Genomic DNA, 22,260 nt, shown 5'->3' on the forward strand with positions numbered 1-22,260 from the left:
AAGATAGATTGCTGATCACAAGGAACAACTTTTATATTTAATTTGTAATGATCAAAGTGGTGTAAGGAAGGAATGGGCTAACTTAGGAGGTGGTGAACTCCCTATTGCTAAAGTTATGCAGGATGAAGGTGGCTAATTGGCTACTGTGGGTATTGAGGAGCCTCTTTTTAGAGCATTGAATAGCTACTGTTTCCTTTTGAGTCCCAGAAACAGAGCCTGAGGCAAGGATGTGGACACCAATGGTTTATATGGCTAGAAATTCCAGGAAACATAGGAGTAGTAAGGAAGTCAAACAGAAGAGGGAAGGAAGCCAGACAGGAGTGCATCAAAGAGCTGCTTACTGCTCTGGGAAAGGGGTTACAGCCAGAAACTCTCTGAAAGAATGATGGGGATATGCCTTAGCACTGTCCTTGGTTAGGTTGAAGGTGCTCAAGTGTTCATGGCTGAGCCCCCTCCTCACTGGCTGGGCTAGCTCCAGGTGTTAGCACACAGGCACTTTGCTCCTGCTCCGGGGACCTGACAGGGACTATTTTCAGATAGACCAATGATGTGACAGAGCTGAGTCCTGTTGCAGGTGGCCTCCAAGTAGGCTGGGGGCGATGTCAACAGAACACAAGTATCTGCCACAGGAGCCAAAGGCACACTTTTCACAGAACTCCCTGCATGGGCTTCTGCCCGTAGGATGCATCCCTTAGCCCACTCAGTGTTTTAAATATAAGGATAGACAGATCATCTCTAATCCCCACATCCCCTGACTCTGTCTTTTCTTTCAGACATCTCACTTGTCTCATGTATTTCCCTTTCTTGCCTGGACTCTGAAGGCACAAGTCTGCCAGATGCTCATGGGGTGAGTGTGTACCATTTCCAGGATGGCTGCTGTTCAGGACTGATGCCCAGGAGCAGAAGGGAAATGTCTGGGGCAGAGGCTGGGCATGTGGGGCACCACATTCTCTGTCATGGTTGTTCCTTCACTCTGTCACTTGTGGCACTCTGCCTCCACATTACATTGTAATAATTTCTGCTGAGCATGTTATTGCCTGTAAAGTGCTTCACAGCACAGGAAGTCCTAGGACTTTCATACATCTGTGTCAGGAAAGTGATTCAAATGTAGCTCATTTTACAGATGAGGCCTGGCTGGTGAGATGTTTGGCCAAGTCAGGCCTTGGTTGAGTCAAGGTAATTGCCTTCTCAGTGGGGAAGCTGTGGAAGCAACCACGGGGATTCAGAGGCAGGTTGTTGGGTTTGGAGCCAAGAATCAGGAAGTGTCAAGCAAACTTGGGAAGAAGGGTGGGGAGGTGGAGGAGAAGACATTTTGTCACAGTGTGTCACACTTCCCACTTTACAATGTGACCGGAGAACTAGTGAGGGAGTGATAGATAGGATACAGGGGAAGGCAAGAGGGCAGCGGTTTACATGGCTCATATTTAATTATGCAACATGCCATAGTCCCTCAGAGTGCACAAAGAATAGGAGATGGGGAATTCCTTTCTCTCATCATCTTGGAGCCACTGTATTAAAGACAGAGCCAATAATGTGGCAGGGGAAGAGGAAAGAAACATGTGGTCGAAGGAATGGGAGTTAATGCACCATCTTCTTTACTCCTATCCTGTTCCTTCTTTGCTACTTCAGGATGTGACTATAGTCTCTACATGGGGTAAATGGGCACAAGTGTAGTGTGCCAGGAAAGCTGACCATGTACAGTGTACTGACACAGTGTCCCAGGAGAGCAGACCATGCCTATGAAAGCCTCTGCATCCCCTGATGTTACAGATGATGGAGTGAGGGGGAGAAAGAGGAGACAGACAGACAGAGAGCTAGAGAGATGGAGAAACAGAGAGAAAAGAGACAGAACCTGAAACAAAGAGATGAGGATAAGAGAGAGAGAGAGACATAGACAGAAAGACAGAGGCAGAGACAGAGAGATGAAATGACAAAGGAAAAAGAGAGGAAGAAAAGTTAAAAAAAAAAAGTAGAATGAGAAAAGGGGGTGTAGAGTTGGCTCAGTGGCTAGTTGTGCTTCCTACACAAGCATGACAAACTTAGGAAGCCTGAGTCTTCTCCAGTTCACATCTCCAGGACCCACTTAAATGGCTGGGCACAGCTACTAATGCAAGAGTCCTTGAAGCTCTGGGATCAGTTAAAAAAACAAAACAAAACAAAACTTTGGCTCAAAACAAGACTAGTGAAAGAGTGATGGAGCAGGACTCCCTACATTCTGCTCTCACCATGATGGAGCAGGACACCCAACATTCTTCTCTCACCAACACAGGGAAGCATATGGAGTTGAGGGAGAAATCCTCTGCTTCTGAGAGCTGTATGATTAACTTTGGATGCCTGTGGTTGACTAGGGACAGGATTCCTGGGGCTCTGGGAGGCCCTACTCTGGGGAGCACAGCCAGAAACATTGTTGTTGGGGTGGCTCAGCCCTGGTTGGCTGTTTCTAATGCTTCTGTGCAGTTAACTTGCAGGTCAAGCTCACCTGTTCTTTCAATTGAATTCCAAGTTAATACCAAACTTTCAAAAGACAATCAGTTTAGGACACTTCCAATTATAGGTAGAGACAGCCCCAACATACTTAAACACCCAGGAATTCAGCCCTCAGTTGAGCTTCCCATTTTTGGGACTCCCATCCTGAAGGTTTCTTTGCTGTATAAAACTAAGCTTGCTCTTCCTGTCTTTGCTATAATTTGGAATTCTGTTTATTAAAGCCCATTATCTAAATTGCTCTACCAGCTTTATAAATGTCTCTACTAACTCAAGCAGAGCTCTCCCCCTCCCATTTCAGGGTAAGTATATGGGCACATACATGGGCATACACCATACACACCCACACTACAAGCAATAAATAAACACATAAATAAAATTTTAAAAGATTTTTAAAGAGGTAGAAAAAGGACTCACAGATAATCATTACTGTCTATCTCTAAGTTCACATGCTGAAATTCTAACCCCAGCACTCAGCATGTGACTCAATTTGAAGCCAGGGCATCTAAAGATGTAATTCAATTAAAATGAGTCCATTGAGGTGCACCCCAGTCCAAGCTGACTGGCGTCCCTATGAAAAGGGGGCACACAGTGGGACTCATGGATACACACAGAGAGAATACTCTGTCAGAACACAGAAAGAAGGTGGCCAGTTGCAAGCCAAGGAGAAGCCTCACAAGAAACTAAGCCTCCTGAGATGACAGAGTTAATTCCAGGTCAGCCTGGACCAGAGTGAGACCCTACCTCGAAAAACCAAAAAAAAAAAAAAAAAAAAAAAAGAAACTAAGCCTGCAGGCACCTTGGTTTTGAACTCCTAGACTCTAGTACTATGTGGAAATGAATTCCTGTTTTTGAAGCCCACCTGTATATATCATTGTGTTTAGAGATTCCTAGCAAGCTAGTACAGATCTGGGTTCCAAGAAGTCTTGTGCTGATGTACCAAGTTCTTAAAAGTATGGACTTGGGGCTGGGAAGATGAATCAGTGGTTAAAAGCCCTTGCTCACAAAACCTGACAGACCAGGTTCAATTCCCCAGTACCTATATAAAGCCAGATGCACAAAATAGTGCATGCATTTGGAGTTCATTTGTAGTGTCAAGAGGTCCCAGTGTACCCATTCTCTCTCTCTCTACTTGCAAATAAATCAAATACATTTAAAAAACTGTGGAAATGTTCTTGGATCTCAAGGGGTTTGAAGAGTTTTGAGATGTGTTTTAGAAAAAGCCTAAATTGTATCAGGGAGACTTGCTAGAACTCTGGATGGTGAGGTTGCTGCAGTCTAAGATGGAACAAAGCATGTGGCATGGGCCCAGGAGTAGCCAAGTGTCAATGATCTACCTGAATCGTGTGCTGGTGTTTTGTGGAGAACCTGGATGTTCACAGCTATCTTAGAAATCTCAAGAGTTGAAGAAAAACATTGAAGGTATGCTTTCTCTATTGTTTATGGCAAAATGCAAGAGGAGAAATACACTGAAGAAGGAACTGCTGAGCAAAAAGAAACCCAAATGCAAAGGATTAGAAAGTTCTCAGCCTGGCCATATTGAAAAACAAAAGAACAAGTGAAAGAATGTTCTGGAGAGAATAATAAGGGTAGGCTGGACAATCGTATAATAAAGAGATTGTAGTGTGAGTTATGGACGTAATAAATTATGTCAGTAGAGATACTGTAAGCTTGGAATAAAAATTCAGAGAATGGATAAAATGAGGAAAAAAATGTCAGACCTCTGGGATTCTGCTGCACAAAAAGAGGTTACTTTATATATATATATGTTAAAAAAAAGGCAAAGTGACCTCCAAGGCAGAGCCTCCTCAGTTCTAGAAGGCAGGGATGCCTCCATGACGCTGCCTCCTTTTGGATTGGCAGTGGTTGGTCTTGATTGCCAGACTGATGGAATTTAGAATCACCTAGGAGACACACCTCCAATTTGTTCTCTGAGAGCAGTTCCAGAGAGGATTAAGTTACTGGGGTTACACCCACTTTCCAAGCATGCAAGCACTTTTCAATGGGCATCCCGGATACAAAGAGGTTTGAGAAAGAAGCTTCACCTGCCTGATTTTGTTTCTTTTCCTGAGGACATCTATTGCACTGCTATACTCGGCTGGCATCAGACTCCAGCCTCTTCAGGCTTTCCACATGGACTCTACACCAGAGCCTGTCTGTGGATCTTCCAGGCTTTTAGCACCAAATAGGGACTGCTGACATACCCAGCTTTGTGGAATGAGCAGCTAACTGGGTTCTCAGCCTGTCCAGTGTGCAAACGGTCATTAGTGAGTTGTTCAGACCTTATCATGCAAGCTAATCTAACAGCTCCTCTTTTAATACTTTCTCTCTCTTGGTTATGAAATACTTTGCTTAGCACAGTAACCATGAGTCTGTCTTTTCCACATCTTCCATTAGAAGTTTGACCATCTATACTCCACCCTGTGTTATTGCAAATCTGCCAACTCACTGGGATTTATTTCTAACCCCCAAAACAATACCTGTGGTACTTTGTGTGGAGTGAGGGGGAGAAAGAGAGAAATATCCTTATATTTAAAACTTACTTGGTTTCATAGGTTTGTAGCTAGAGAGGGATGAGCCTTGCCTTGAGTTTCAGCCACACCTGAGTGTGATGAGATTTGGGACTTAGATTTGATGCCACTTAGAATGTATTAAGGCTTCTGGATCATTGGGAGGTGAGTGAATGCATTAGCAAATAGTGAACAAGACAGCCATTGCTCCCAGGGGAAATACAGGGTTAGGTGTTTCTGTGAGTCTCTGACCATGATGTTTTCACCAGTCCCTAAGTATGTAACTTTGTCTTGTGCATGCTTCCATTTGAAGAGGGATTGTTTATCATATACCTTTGATTAGTGAACACTGAGCCAGTAGCATAAGGATTCATGCCTGGAGGAAGTGTTGTGAACACACACACTTTCTGCATCAGGCACTTCATAGTATCCCAGGACTCAACAATATTAACTAGCACTTAATGCTACCCTTGGGTCATGCTCAAATAGAAAAACCAATATAGAAAAGAAATAAAAATATGGTATAAAATAGAAAGCAATGCTCTAACACATGCACATGTAGGAGCAGAGACAAGAAGGCAAGGTGTCCCCCAGTCCAGGCTCAGATGGGAACATGTACATTGGATGACTGCATTTTCTTTTGGCTCTGTGCATATCTATGCAAAGTACCACAGATATTGATTTGGGGGTTAGAAATAAATCCCAGTGAGTTGGCAGATTTGCAAATATGGAATCCTTGAAAACAGAGGAGCCAGTCTGCTTATTGGTTCTCACTGCCGTCTCTCACTGCAGCCGCCCCTCCCACCTGGACCACTGGGCTGGGTCTCCTTGCTTTCACTCTTCTCCTGTCTAAATCCTCCATCCCTGTCAACAAATCCCATTCCCCCACAAAAAATAACAAGACCAAACAACATTCCCGGATTTTCCTCAGAGCAGACAGCCTATGTGAATGAACATTGCCTGCTCTCCAGCCTCCAATGGCCTTTCATTGCCTGAGAATGAGGCCTATACTACTTCCCATGGCCAACTAGCTCTTCAAGCCTCGGCCCCTGTCCCTTCCTGCCCTCAACTCCTAGTATTTCTCTGCTTGCTTAGCCCACTTTATTCTGAACCCCCAGACAACTTGGGCTCACAAGAAACTTCAGTCTATCTGGTGGTTTCCTCTGAGAAAGATGCATGACTCACTTACTCCCTATATTTAGACCACCATTACCTGAGCAGGTAACCTCCCAGATCTGTTTCCTGGCCATCCTGTCTAATGCAGCCTCTTTTGTGCCTCTTTACCTACTGCATCTTTAAATCTTTTACTTTCAATCACCTTTACCTAACTCTGTTCATGTTGATTTTTGTCCCTGGTTCTTTGCTTTCTCACTGGTGTTGAAGGCTTCTAGAATGGTCCCTGGGATAGAACAGATTCTTGGTGGATAAAAATGAGAGTGATCAACCAGCTGTATGAATCATGAGAAGCTGTGGTGGGAGCTTCTAGCCCAGGGAGGCTTCTGCCTGCACACAGGAACCAGCTCCACGCTCTCTGCTCCAGCTGCTGGCGGCTGTAGTCTCCATGCTGGTCGTAAAGCTTGATGCTTCCCTTGCGGACACTTCTCCATGGTGGTTTAGGACATTTGTCATCCCTAAGAAGGCTCGTGGATAGCCAGCCATGCAGGTGGTCCCTTCATAGGAGCCCTTGGCAGGCTAAGGCAGCAGGCTGGAGGCTAAGCTGGGTTGCTGGCAGCAATACCCTCGTTTTCACTCTGCATGAACAAGTTGAAACTACTCAGGAGTTCCTGAGTCCTAGGGAGAAATAGATTCCATTTACAGCATGGGAGATTTAGATTAGACACAGGGAAGGTGTTTTGGGCAGGAAAGAAATGTCCTGATGGCTTAAAAAGTAGCTAAGATGATCTTATGGATGGCAGGTTATGACATGGTCTTGGCCCTGGGGTGTGTGTGGGGGGTGGGGGGGTTAACTTTCTATAATCTCTCCTGAGCATGAGTTCAGAGTTCCTCCTGTTTTGTGAGAATCCTCCGGTGGTGAGATACTCTTTTTATTATTTTAAAGCAGGTCCTTTACTCAAGGAGATGCCATAGCTGAACAGGAATTGACTAGAACAGGAAGCACTCCTTGAGGAGCCATCTAATAAGGCCTGGCCTCCTGAAGTGTGTCCTTGCAGCAAGAAGTTGGCCATGACTCTGCAACCTCTAATGTATGTATGTATGCCGGGATCTGAAGAGCCATCACCAGCTTTCCACATCACCAGGGTGCTCTCATCACAGCCTGCTTGATGCTTGATAGGATTCAACCATCAAATACTTATATAGTAATCGACAACATTCCCCTCGTATCACAGGAGAGTGAGGCAGGAGCCCGATCCTGAGCTACCAGTTATCTTGTGCTTGCTGTGAAACCAGGTTCTTTGTATGCTTGACAGAATTATGATGAAAACCTTTGTAATAGTTGCCTTATATCAAGCATGTGTGGCATGGCAGACATTGTGCCAAGCACTCAGCATGTATAGTTCTGTTTCACCCTCAAAGCTCTTCTAGCTCCACTGTACAAATCAGAAAGCTCTGGCACAAAGAAGTGAAGGGACTTGCTGGGATCACACAGCTCATAAGTAGAACAGTGGGCTTAAACACAGGCCAGTTGGCTGACCCCACAGTAGATGAGATAAAAATGCACCTCAAGCCAGGCATGGTGGTGTACTTGGAAGGCAGAGGTAGGAGGATTGCCATGAGTTCAAGGCCACCCTGAGACTCCATAGTGAATTCCAGGTCAGCCTGGGCTAGAGTGAGACCCTACCTCAAAAAAAAAAAAAAAAAAGCACCTCAGATATGTTTTGCACACATTTTTCCCCACAGATTAGCGTTTCTCAACCTTTCCCCCTAGTTGCACCACCTCTGTTATCATGCATATGTTTAAACTAAGCTCATATGTGGTGGTAACATGTGAGCCATTGGGAAACTGGTCTGTTTGACTCCTGTTGAAAATACATGGTGTGTATAAGGCTTATGGAGATTCCACTAGAGTAATTTGAATTTGTTAATTAATGTATTTAAGAAGCTTATGCAGTCATTTGTTTACTTATTCTTTAATTGTTTTTTGCAGTTGCTGGGGATTAAACACAAGGCCTGTGCATGCTGAGTAATGACCCTACCATTGAGCTACCATCGCAGCCTTCTTTAATTTTAAATTTTTTTATTTACATATATTAATTATGCATCCCAATGGCACTCAGTGTGATATTTCACATATACAGTATGTATTGACTAGTTACAACTTTCCTTTATCTCTCTTCCTTTCTCTACCTTCCCCATGTCTATAAATATTTTCTACTCAGGTTGAATTTGGTTTCTCTAGCAGTGCTGTATGAGAGAGAACACATGGTGCCTGTCTTTCATGTCGGACTTGTTTGTCTTTACATGGCCTACTGTTCCATCCAGTTGTAGCAAGTGATGAGATTCCATTCTTCTTGAGGCCGGAATAGTACTCCATTGTGTGTATACACCATCTGGGTTGCCTGTGTCATATTTATAAGGTGAACAAAGTAAGACACAGATTGAGTCATTTTCCTGAGTTGGAATAGCTAGGTAATAAAGAATTTGAACTCAAGCCACCTGGCTTCTATAGCCCTTTCATCATGATGCCATACCACCAGGTGTTAGACATGAGCTGTTTGCACATCTGTAAGATGTTTTGATGTTTACAATGACCCCCCCCCATAGAAGAACAAATATCCTCCTCTTCACAGGACATTAGGGTGAAAAGTGAGGCCTGTGGACACCCAGCCAGGAGTCAGAAGAGCTTCTCTGCCCAGAGGACAGTGGCTTGGAGTCCCCAGGCCAGGTCTGTGCTGATCAGTCCGTATGTCGCTCCCAGGCACTGTCTCCCTGTACCTTTGGAGATGTCTCCCTCACTCTAGCACAATGACCTCCATTCCAGCAGCCTACACTCTGCAGAGAAAGTTTCCTCTCATTAGTCAAATTAAAACTTACTTCTGAACTTCGTAGATCTGTGTGATAGACTTCAAGTAAATTATAATTTTATTTATAGCTAGCTTCCTGTCTTCCAGAAACTGAAGCCGCAATATGTTATTTGGGCTCATAAAAAAATAAAAATAAAATAAAATACAATGACACCTCGAGCCATGCTGTAACTAATTAGGGAGACTTCCAAGCTACTGTTGACTTGAGTTGCTGAGATGTGCTCGGCAGCAGCACCAGCCCAGCGCTCCCGCAGCGACCAAGCTCACTGCACATTAAGTCAAACAATTATTCTGATGGGTTGAATGAGCACCACAAAGTGCCATGATAATAAAACTTTCAATCGCCTTGCTGAGGCATTGGCACGGGCAAGGAAAGCTTGTTGATGCTGGGAGGTCTTTGCCAGCCTGGCAGCAAACATCCTCCATACTCCCCCATGACTAGGTATTTATTCCAGAGGCTCCAGTGAGGTACTCAGAGACTGGCGTGCTGGGGCGGGGTAGGGTGAGCTTCAGGAGTGACAGTGGTAGGGAAAGCAAGCCAAGCTTGCTTTGATTATTTTTTCTTTTTGCCTGCTAGCATTATTGTGTGTGTGTCCTTGTAATTTGAAGCAAGTTGGAATTTACTAAAAATTGAAAAGGGAGGATGAAGGATGAGAGCTCCTGTACACATTTCTTCCAACCAGGATGGGCTTACATGTTGGTTGTTTCTCCAGGTACTGAGGGAACCCCTGGCCTTGGTCACAAACCCCACCCCAGGAGCTCCTCACGGATGGCCAGCAGCCCAGGTAGCGTCCACCTCCTCTGCCTGGATCACTTCCCCACATGGCAGCCACAAGGTTGAATGGTGTCCCTCCTCTGTTCAGAGCCGTGCACAACATTCACCCTCACTCAGGCTGCAGGATGCCTTGCAATCTTTCATTCTGCCTCTGCTGTGACTTCTCCCCATGACTCTTGCTGCCTCTCCTGCTCCCACAACATATCACACATCTCCAGCCTCAGGCATCTGCTCTTTTTGTACCCTCTGCCTGCCAGTCTGAAGCCTCAGACCTCTGCAGAACCCAAATGGCACTTTCTTCACATCCAGCCTGTGTATGCTTACTGAGAAAGGTCCTCCCACCACCCACCGAGGCACAGTGCCTTCCTCTGCTGTGTTTCCAAGCGCTCTTCACAACTGACAAGCTAAGGGTTTGATTATTTCTCTCTCTGCCTATTACAGTGGTAGCCACTCTATCCCCGAGGCCTAACATAGTGCTTGGCTTACAGAAAGCATTTAAGTGATATTTGAGAGGTGAAAATCTAAATCACTGTTCCTTCTTCCCTCCTCCCTGCCTCTCTCCTCTCTTTCTTTACTCCTTCCCTCCCTCCTTTCTTCCATCCCTCTGTCCCACCAGTTCTTTCTCTCTCCCACTTTTATTTGCCCAAGTTTGCCACAGACAAGCAGAGAGGACCCTCTCTGGATTCCGTGGTGGATCTCCCTCTTCCTCTTCCCCATCAAATCCCCTTGGCCTTGCAGGAGTGTATGACCAGGACTAAGGTGGGGTAGGTCAGCTGTGCAGCTTTGCTGTGTGGTCCAGAAGCCAAGTCTTTCCCTCTTGTCTCTCCTGGGCTGAACAGGATGGGCATGCATTGGCCAAGACTTCCAGTTCACCTTTTCCAAGGGCTGTTTCCTGACTTCTCTTGCACTTTGCCAAGCACTTCAGGCCTGGAGGAACATTCTCAGCAGCCTCTTGCTCCTTCAACTCTTCTTCCTTTCTATGTTGCACCACAGGGAAGATAGGAAATGGGGAAGTAGGTGGAGCCCTGAGGCAAGGCTGACTTGAGGTCATCATTGAGATGCCAGCCTCGAGCTAGAGAAACTTTGCTATCCCTTAGGCATGGCCTTGTGCTCTTCTCTTGACTTCTGCACCCAGCCAGGAACAGTTGATTTCATGGCGTGAGCAGACATGAGAGAAGCCAGAGCATCTGCCAGTCCACTTCCCCCACCCAACCCTGGAACGGTGACAATTAGCACATTCACCTGTCAGTGTTCATCCAGCTAGGAATATTGGCTAGTATTTACTGAGCGGGATGTATATTACAGGTATGATGTTATCACATTACTTTTGTAATTGTAGCAAAATCCAAGGTGATACTAATTTCTCATGTATTACATAGAAATGAAAATGGAGACTTAGAAGTATGCCCATGATCTTAGAGGTAATGAGCTATGCAGTGCCAAGAATCAGAGTGTGATTGTAAAACATGTAAGCTTGGAATATAGCTCAGTGGTAGAGCACTTGCCTAGTATATACTAGGCCTTATGTTCAACCCCTATACCAAAAAAACAAAAGGAAAGAGAGGGTTGGGGCTGGATGCTATGACCCCTTATACATACCTGAAAGAATCTAAGTGAGCACACCGCAGCTGCATTTGTGCATTCACGTTTAATGCACCAGTACAATTGCCAAGACAGGAAATGAGCCTAATGGTTTGATTCAGCACCCCCCCCCACAATAAACCTAGGTGTTCTGAATGCTAGGTTCCCTGATGATAGAGATTTGGGAATCAATGCCTCCTTGAGGCAGTGTATTTTTGGGGTTGGGCTTATAGCCAGTGTTCCCTTGCCAGTGTTTGGCATATTCTCCTGTTGCTTTTGTCCACCTTATGTTGGCCAGGAGGAGATGTCCACTCTCTGCTCATGCCATCGTTTCCCCCTGCTGTCACGGAGCTTTCCACCAAGTCTATAAGTCAAAATAAACCTTTTTTTCCCCCTCAAGCTGCTCTTGGTCAGGCGTTTTCTGCCAGAAATGCGAACACTTGACTACAACACATATGCGTCCATCAACAGGGGAAGGGCAAAAAATATGTGATGAAATATTTCCACCCATGAACTTGGACACACATATTGATAGCACTGCTATTCGGAGAAGCTCCAGACTGGAAATTTTTCATATATGCTTCAATGAAAAAAATTATTATTAAATAGGTGATGGTACATCCATGTCAGAGAGGAAAACTCAGTAATAAAAAGAAATGAATTATTAACGTTCTCAACAACTTGAATGGACCTCAAAGAAATTGTGATAAGTTTAAAAAATACATCAAAACAAATGATTCTCAGTTGTTTAAAGTGCATGAAATTTCGTAAGTGGAGAAGTGGCTGGGGTGGGGCCAGAAGGATAGTATGGCTGAAGAGGTTACACGAGGGTAATGTGGTGATGGTGTAGGTTAGGATCTTTACCGTGGCTGTGGTGACACAGGGTACAGAGGTGGCATGGCTGCAGAAACTACACCTGGACATCCTAAGTCACTGAGGGCATTTCTACCCTTCCTAGGCCACTTCCATCAGCTAGCAAGGGTGTCAGTGGAGACCACATGAGGAGCCTGGCCTAACCAATGGCACTGATTCCCTGCCTCACTGGGTCAAAGGAAGCATGAATGTGGCTCAGAATAGTCACTAGAGCCCAACAAAAATGAAGTCACCCTTGGTGGTATCCATGGAGCTCACAAAAGGCTAAAAATGTGGCTCTCTAGCAAGGGTAAGATTAGAAGATACCAGATGGGGTTCGCTGAGTGGCCAGCAGAGGTAGGAAGCCCTAGCCCCAGTGGATGTTAATGCAGGCCAGGTGACAATAATGATGTGGTATCCTCTCTACTTCTCACAGGAGCATTGTCAGAAAAAAAAAAATCTGATAAAACACACAGGATTTTGATAAGATTCAGAATCTTCACATAATATCCTATGTACAGATATCAATAAAAAAATCACTCATCATGCCATGAACCAGGAGTATCTCAACCTGAATGAAAAACACAGGCAATCAACAGACTCCAACAGCAAGAGGACAGATATGTTATGTTTATCTGACAAGCATCTTAAAGAAGCTACCATAAAAATGCTTCAGTGAGGAACTGAGACCACAGCTGAAACAAATGAACTCTCAGAAAAGTAATAGATGCCCTCAGCAAGGAAATATAAGATTAAAGAAGAACCAGATGACATTTTTTTTTACAACAAAAATTACAAATACTGAGGTAAAACCTCAGTGAATTGGTTTAACAGAAGAATAAGGAAGGTAAAGGAAAGAATCAATGAACTTAAAATATAAGTTATTATCTAATCTCAAATACAGACAGAAAGTAGATTGAAAAAAAATAAACAAAGCCTCAGGCCCGTGGGGACAAAACATGGCCTATTTGGGTTGTCACTCCCAGACTGAAGGAAATAGGATGGCAGGGGGAACCTATTAAAAGACTGTCAAGAGAACTCCCCAGGTTTGGCAAAAGGTATCTACTCCCAGATGTAGTAAACTCCAAACAAGATAAGTACAGATATATCAATAGCAAAACACATCACAAGGAAACTCCTGAAAGCCAACACCAGAAGAATCTTCAAAGTGGGCAGTGAGAAATTATTCATGACTTACAGGTGGGAGAGATAATTAGAACTGAACCTTTATCAGAAACTACAGAGACCAGAAGAAAGGGGCACTATGTTTTTCAAAAGGGTTGAAAGAAGGGAAGTACCAACCTAGAGTTCTAACTCCACAGAAAATACCTACTGAGAATGAAAGAGAAATGAAGACATATTCAGATAGAAGGCAGCTGACAGGATTTGGCATGTGCATACCTTGAAAGAATGATAAAGAAAAGTTCTCTAAACAGAAAGAGAATAATAAAAAGAAGTAAATAGTGAAATGTTAGGAAAGAAAAAAGAATAGCATAAAAGTAGCAAGCATGGCTAACTACAATGATTCCTTTCTCCCTTCATACTGTACAAAATGTTTCCTGGAAGAAATAACAACTGTAATACTGTTTAATGTGACCTTCAAGATACATGGGGATAATAATTCAGACAACTGCATGGAAATGGTGAAGGAGAAATGGTGATAAAAAGCCATAATGTCTATCCTTACTGAGCAGGTAAAGTGCTGATATAAGTAACCTGTGGTAAGGTATGCATATTCAAAATAACTGAAATAATCATTTAAAATGCTGAGTAAACTCGGAACAAGATAAATACAAATGAACCTATGGCAAATATACTCAAAAATACTAAGTAAACCAAAACTAGATTCAAAAACAAGGTTAACCAAGAAGGAGGCAGGAAAGAGAAAACAAAGAAAGAAAAACAGAGAACAGGAAACAAAACTCTAAATGCCAAACTTTGCTTCCAGCATATCAGTGATTGCATTAAGCATGAAGGACCTGAACACACTCAAGGGTGGGTGCTAATAAGCCAACCAACAGTATATATGTGATAGATATGTAGTTATAGTTATAGATAAGTCTTTTTTGTGAGGTTGGGTCTCACTCTAGTCTAGGCTAACCTGGAATTCACTATGTAGTCTCAAGCCAGCCTCAAACTCACAGTAATCCTCCCACCTCTGCCTCATGATTGCTAGAATTAATGGCGTGTATCACCACACCTGGCAATAATTCTATTATTATTATTATATATAATATAATAATCTACATATATATAATATAATATATACATGTATTGTATATAACATATATAATATACAATATACTATATACATAATATATATTATATATAATTGATTATATATAATACATATATAATGATATATAACAACATTTTGTATAGATACATTATATGTTAGTACCCTCTTTTCCCTCGTCCCTGCCCACATTCTGTTGGGGAACCTCCTCAGTGGGGTTACAGGTATTCCCCTATGGGGTTGTGGGTTATGTGTTGTGGGTGCATCAGTCAGTTATGTTTTGGGGGAGGGAATGCTTCTGGGCATGATGTCTCAACCTGTGGCTCTTACAATCTTTCTGTCCACTCTTCCAGAAAATTCCCTGAGCCATGGTGGGTGAGTTTGAAGTCTACTTCAGTGATGAGCTCTCAGGAGCCTCTGGATCTCTACTTTGGTAGGTGTTGAGCATCCTCAGGGTCTGTCTCCTACACTCTGGCACTGATTACCAGGATCAGCATGGAAGCAGCACTCTTGCTCATCTTTCTGGTTCCTCTGTGGTTTCAGCTGTGGCTTGGCTGAAGTGTGAGGGATGATTTATGTCCTCTGGTCAAGCTACCTTCTGAAAAAGAAGAATAGATTCTCCAGCAGAGAGTGAAGTCAGCATAATTTAAATGGGATAAACATTACTAATTTAGGGAGAATTTGATATATGTAACCCCTCTTTTAGCCTAAGACTAGTGAGAACTTGACACTGGAGAGCATATTCTTTGTCTCCATAGGATTCTGATCTGATTCCCAATTCCAGATATGGGTTCCTTTACACTGAGCAGATCTCTTAGCCAATCAGAAAGCTAGCAGTTACCAACCAAGGCTGTGTGACACTATTGCACTGGCATGTACATCCTGTCAGGGTGTTTGTTTGTGAGTAGCTTAGACCTCTGGTTGCTCAGTCCATTGTTGGCCACTTTCCTCCAGTAGCTCATGTAGTATGTAGTGCTTTGCAGTACTAGATGGGCTCATTGTCTGGTGACTGGCTTTCTTCTGGATTCTAGCCAGGTATCTCCATGCTGTGTCACCAGCATATGGCCTCTTTAGCAATAAGGTCTTACTTTTTGCCTCAGTCAGGTAACCAAGTGATTTGACAGAAACCTGTCTTGATTTGGAGACCTCAATAGCTCAATGTGAGTAGCAACCAATTTCTGGTCCTGGGAATTACAGGTCAGAGACAAAAAAGATTTTTTTTTTTTTTTTGCTTAGGTTTCATCCTACCCTATCCAGGGTCCTTCCTTTTTTTTTTTTTTTTTTGTTGTTGTTTATTTTATTTATTTATTTGAGAGCTACAGACAGAGAAAGAGGGAGAGAGGGAAAGAGAGAGAGAGAGAGAGAATGGCGTGCCAGGGCTTCCAGCCACTGCAAACGAACTCCAGATGTGTGCGCCCCCTTGTGCATCTGGCTAACGTGAGTCCTGGGGAACTGAGCCTTGAACCGGGGTCCTTAGGCTTCACAGGCAAGTGCTTAACCACTAAACCATCTCTCCAGCCCTCCAGGGTCCTTATTTTCAGGTGTTCCTTTTGAGGGATACATCTTTTAGTCTGCCTTCAAGGACAAAAGTTTCTATGGTAACAGTTCATTTTGGATTTAGTTTTGTGTTTGTTTTCTACCCCCTTCCCCTTCCTCCAAACCCTTCCATCCCTACTGTGTGGACCTGGTGTTGCCTATCAGGTATGTCAGCAACTTGAGCAAGCACATGTGTCTGGAGTTCATTTGTAGTGTCTGGACACCCTGGAATGTCCATTCTCTCTCTCTCTCTCTTTCTCTTTCTCAAATAAAATAAAATAAATAGAATTTTAAAATTTTAGCCCAGGCTGACCTGGAATTCACTATGTAGACTCAAGGCTATCCTTGAACTCACAGCGATCCTCTTACCTCTGCCCAAGTGCTGGGATCAAAAGCATGAGCCACCACACCTGGCTTGGGGTTGGTCTTGACTAGACCTGGCTTCACGTACATTGTCAAACCCCATTAAGGGCACACACTTGCTCTGAGCTCTATATGCTAGCTGCGGTCTAGGAACTGGGGATCTGTGCACTGAGGGATGTGTGTCCAGAACTATTTTCTTTGAAATTCGATTTATTCTACTTTATTTGAGGGTGGGGGGAGGAAGGGAGAGAGAGAATGGACATGCCAGGGCCTCCAGCCACTGTAAATGAACACCAGATTCATGTGCCACCTTATGCTTCTGGCTCACATGGGTTGTGGAGAATCAAACCTGGTCCTTAGGCATTGCAGGCAAGTGTCTTAACTGCTAAGTCTTCTCTCCAGCCCAATAAGTCTTTGAATTACAGAGATGAAATACTGGTTCACATTTTGAAAAAACCAATATAATTCATCATATTTATAAGCTAAATAAGAAAAATGTCACTGCTGTATTAATTGATATAGACAAATCATTCAACAAAATGAAACACACATAAAAGCACTCAGGGCCACATAAATAGGGGGCACTCCCTTAACTTGATAGACTCCATTTATGAATTTCTTGCAGTTATCATTATACTTAATGGTAGGAGCTAGACTAGCTGTCTCCTGAGATCGAGGGAAACATCAGAAGGTTCAGTCTACATGCTGTTTTTAAGATTTAATATTGTGCTGGCAGTTCTCACTAGGGCAATAATGTAAGAAAAAGAAAAAAAAAAACATGTGTATCAGAAGCAAACAGATAAAACTATTTTTAGCTTAAAAAGATTTCTACATAAAAAGATCAAGAAATTTATAAGAAAACAAATGAATTTAGCAATTAGATTTGTACGTAAAAGCAATGAGCACATGGAAATTGAAACTAAAAATATAATGCCATTTACAGTTGCACCAAGTAATCAATAATTTGGCATAAATCTAACAAAACAAGTATATCATTTGTATGTTCAAAACAATAAAACACTAATGGAGGAAAGGAAGCAAATAAATGGAGAGAGAATCTGTCTTGATGAATTAAAAGATGTAGTAAAGATTTTAATAGTCCTCATAGTGATAGGTTCAATGCTTTGATCAGAGTCCCAAGAAGATATTTTGGATACATGGAAAGAATTTTCTAAATTTTTCTTTGCAAAATGAAAAAAAAATTGCTACACAATTCTGAAATGGAAAAATAAAATGCAAAGAACCACTGTACCCAGTTACATCATTTATTAAATAAATAAAATGCTAATCAAGTCTGTTATATTGCCAAAATATATCCCAGTGGAACAGAATAAATAACTCAGAAATAGTTTTACATGCTATGGTCAGTTTATCATTTAACCAAAATGAAAATGTAGGAGGAAGGTAGTTCTTTCTTATTTTTATTTATTTATGAGAAAGAGAGAGAGGGAGGGAGAGAGAGAGAATGGGTGTTTTAGGGCCTCTAGCCACTGCAAATGAACTCCAGATACATGTGCCACCATATGCATCTGGCTTATGTGGGTACTAGGAAATTGAACCTGAGCCCTTAGGCTTCACAGGCAAACACTAACTGCTAAGCCATCTCCCTTGTCCCAAAAGATAGTTCTTTAATAAAGGCTTTGGAACAGCTAGAACATGGGCTAAAAAATGAAAATAGATCAACTGTTTATTATGCACAGAAATTAACTTAAATATAGAATATAAAATTGAAAAATAAGTAGATATAACATAGGATAAATTTTTCTGAACATAGTGTGCAGATCATAAAAAAATCAATATACTAGACTACATCAAAAGTAAGCATATTTGTCCCCTGAAAGACCCTATAAAGAAGATGAAAAGAGGACAGAAAAGATGGCTTCATGTTTAAGGCCCTTGCCTACAAAGTCAAAGGACCCATGTTCTATTCCCCAGGACCCATGTAAACACAAGGTGGCACATGAGACTGGAGTTCATTTGCAGCAGCTGTAGGCTCTAGCATGCCTGTTCTCTCCAACTTTCCTTCTCTTTCTCTCTCTCTGCCTCTTTTTCTAAAATAAATAAATAAAATATTTTATTTATTATTATTATCAACATATTTCAAATGGATACATCATGTGTTAGCTCCCTCTTTTCCCTCATCCCTGCCCCCATTCTGTTGGGGACACTTCTCAGTGGGTTTGTGGTTTATGTACTGTGGGAGCAGCAGTCAATTTTCTTGGGGGGGGGAATGCCTCTGGGCATGATGTCTCAACCTGTGGCTCTTAGAGTCTTTCCAACCCATCTTCTGCAAAATTTTCTGAGCCTTGGTGGGTGTGTTTTAAGTCAACTTCAGTGATGATCTCTTAGGAGTCTCTGGATCTCTGCTTTGGTAGGTGTTTAGTATCCTCAGGGTCTGTCTCCTATACCCTGGCATTGATATTTTTTTGAAAAATAAATAAATAAAAGAGTTTGAAAAAACCAAGCCACACACTGGAAGAAAATGTTTGTAAACTATAAATGTGTAACCAAGAGTATCTAATGCTCACTCTCTCCCTCATAAAAAATGGACATTGAAGATAGCAAAAGGAATGAGACATCAAAACAGGGGGAGGACTACTGAAAGGAGTAGTGTTCTCAGTAGAGCAGAGGAGACAAAGGAGGATAACGGGACAGAAATCCCATTATATTACAGTGTGTTCATGTTCTCAATAAAATCGTACAAAAATGTCAAAACTTCCATAGTAAAAAATGAAAAAACACAATGTAATTAGGAAACAGGAAAAAGCAAGAACAGGCATTTCAATGAACAAGATATAGAAGACAGGAAATGAATGCACCACCAGCTGCATGAGTTGTTTTTCTTATGTTATGATAAAACACCTGACGAGAAGCTCTTTAAGGAAAGAAAGGTTTATTCTGACTCATGGTTAGGGCACATAGTCCATCATGACAGAGGAGGCATGGAGGTGACCCCAGTTCCTACCTGTGGTATCAGGAAGCTAGTTGTTCCTGTTTTGAACTAGGAAGTGGAGAAAGGAGAATGCTGGTACTCATGTTGGTTTCTTTGCTTTCCCTTTTAGTCAGTCAGAGACCCCAGCACATTAAAGGGTATGGCAACATTCAGGAACAGAGAAGTTACCTACCTGCTCATTGCTGAGACAAAACAACCAGCCAGGAGCACCTTGTGGAAGATAGGGGAAATATTTACGGCTTACTTTTATAACGGAAAGTTTCATCACTATGAGAAAGCATGGAAAGAGCGGACAGCCTGGCTTCATGTATTCACATTTCAGCCGGGAGGAAGTAGAAATAATGAGTTCAGTGCAGAAAGCAGGGTTGGACTATAACACCCCAAGGCCTGTCCCCAGTGACATACCTCCAGCAAGGCTTTACCTCCCAAAGTCTCATCCAGATGGAGTTCAAGTATGAGGCTTAATCACAACCACACAGGAGTATGGGGAAAGAACATTTTACATTCAAACTGACTGCATTCAGCCCCAATGAAATCATAGCCTTCTCATGATGCAAAATGTACTGCTCCAACGTCAGAAGACCTCATAGTCTTCACTAGTCCAACACTGTTCAAAACCCCAAAGTCTTGAGACTTGAGATAGTCTCTCTAATTGTGAGCCATGTAAAATTACAGCACAAGTTCATACTTCCAACTCGTAATGGCACTGCATGAACATTTGGCTCTACAGTGTAAGAATGGAGGCTTAGCAAGGACCAGTGAAAGATAGAAAACTAGCAGGGTAAACATCAAATCCTGTACCGCTATGCCTGACACCTGGGATGCATCCAGCACTTAGGTTTCATGACGAAATTCTCCAGTCTCCAAAATGCTTGGACAGCTCAGCCCCTGCAGCTATGCTGATTGCATCCTTTCTCCTGGGCAGAATCCATCCCAAGGGGCAACAGCTTTTCTTGGTTGGCTGTCCACAGTCCTGGAAGCTTCAAAATCCTGGAGTCTCTACTGCAACTTACATTTATCTTCACACAATAGCCTCACAGGGTCTCCTTCAGGACTGCCTCATACTGCCTAGCCTCAGCAACTCCCCAGGACCATTGTACACTCCATCACCTTCTATTTCCTTCATCTTCATGCATCCAAAACCGATATCAAGTGGGTGATATTGTCATATTTTTCCCAATGGGGATAAACTTGAGGAACAAGGAACTCCTTCAGCATTCTTCCTTCAGACCCCTCCTTTCAAAAGAATGAGTGCTCCTCCTATGTTCTAGCACAGAGCAGCTGGCCCATTCTCAGTGGTGGTAATGTCTTAAACAATTTCAATGGAAGTGCATGAAGTCTCTGCACCAGGGAGCTGAAATATGTCCACATTACCTCCCTTGCCAAGCTTCTTACTCTTCATGTCCTTCTGCTCTGTGTTTTACTGCACTAAACTTACCAGTCCATTACTTCTAAATTTAATTTGGCTCAGGTTTGCAGGGCATGGGCAGAACACAAGCAGCCTCTTTGCCAGAATATCACAGAAAACTCCAGCTCAGATTTTAACAAAGCCCTTCCCCACAAGCCGAACTTCCACAGCTCACACTTCTCTCTACATCTTTGTCTTTCAAATGTTCACCAGAATGGCCATTAAGCTTTGTTTATAGCTTTGTGATGTTTCTTTTGTTTAAGTTCCAAATCCTTCCATATTCCTTACACAAACCCATTCCAAAAGATTAAGGACCATATTAAGGTTATATTTATCACAGCAATGATAAGTCCCTTTTTCATCACCAGGACAAAACACCCAGCCAGAAGCAGCTTGTAGAAGAAAAGAGCTTATTTCCACCATATAGTTTCAAGGGGAAGTTTTATCATAGTAGGGAAAGTATGGCAGGAATAGACACCAAGACATTACATCTCCACATCATCAGGGAGGAAGTAGAGTAAGCTAAGTGCAACAAACAAGTTTGGGCTGTAACACCCCAGGCAGGCACACCCACAGTGAAATGACTCCTCCACAAGGCTCTATCAGTTGGGGATTAAGAATGAGGCCCAATCATATATGAGCCTGAAGGCACATTTACATTGTAACCACCACAGAGAGTTTCTCTTCCTTAGGTAATCCTCTCTGGAAACACTTCCTCACAGATGCACTTGATATGCACTTCATTGATGCTCTAAGTGTCTATTAATTCAATCAAGTTGACAATCAAAATTAACTGTCCTTCTGGGAGTTGGGGAGAAACAAATTAAGAACACAATTAGTTAGGATAACATACTTATTAACATAGCTTTAAAAAGTTACAAATTAAATTAAAATAGCTATTAAAACAGTTACAAAATCAAAATGAGGAGGAGGTTATGGATAAACTGAAACATCCATGTATCCCTGGTGGGAATATAAAGTTGCCCAGATATTCTGAAAAATAATTTAGCACTTTTTAAAAGCTAAATATATTCACCATGCAATCTAGTAATTTCATCCTAGGCCTTATCCAAAAGAACTGAAAACTTACATGTAAGCCTACAGCCTATACATGACTGTTTAAGATAGCTGCATTTATAATAGTCAAAAGTTAGAAGCAAATAAAATACCCCTGTAGATTAAATTGGTTAAATAAGCTAGAGTTAAAACATTCTAAGGAACACTGCACAAAAATAAAATTAAATGGGCTTTGCATACATTAGATAATTTAGTTGGGCCTCAAGGCCACTCACTGAGTGGGCAAAATCAATCTCAAAGGGTCACGTACTGTGTTAGCAATCTTTCCATTACTGAGATAATCAATTTATAAGGAGAAAAGAGTTGTTTGGATCACAGATGTGGAGGTCCCAGTCCATGAGCTATTGGTACTATTGTTTTTGGGTCTGTGGTGAGGCAGTTCATAGAATCTGGGAGCATGTGATGGAGTAAACCACTCACAAGCCAGGGAACACAAGAGAGGGGAAGAGAAAGGGCCCCAGGTCCTGTAATCCCTCCCAAGGGATGTGTCTGACACTACCTA

The sequence above is a fragment of the Jaculus jaculus genome, chromosome 12, assembly GCF_020740685.1.
Source record: "Jaculus jaculus isolate mJacJac1 chromosome 12, mJacJac1.mat.Y.cur, whole genome shotgun sequence".
Classification (NCBI taxonomy): domain Eukaryota; kingdom Metazoa; phylum Chordata; class Mammalia; order Rodentia; family Dipodidae; genus Jaculus; species Jaculus jaculus.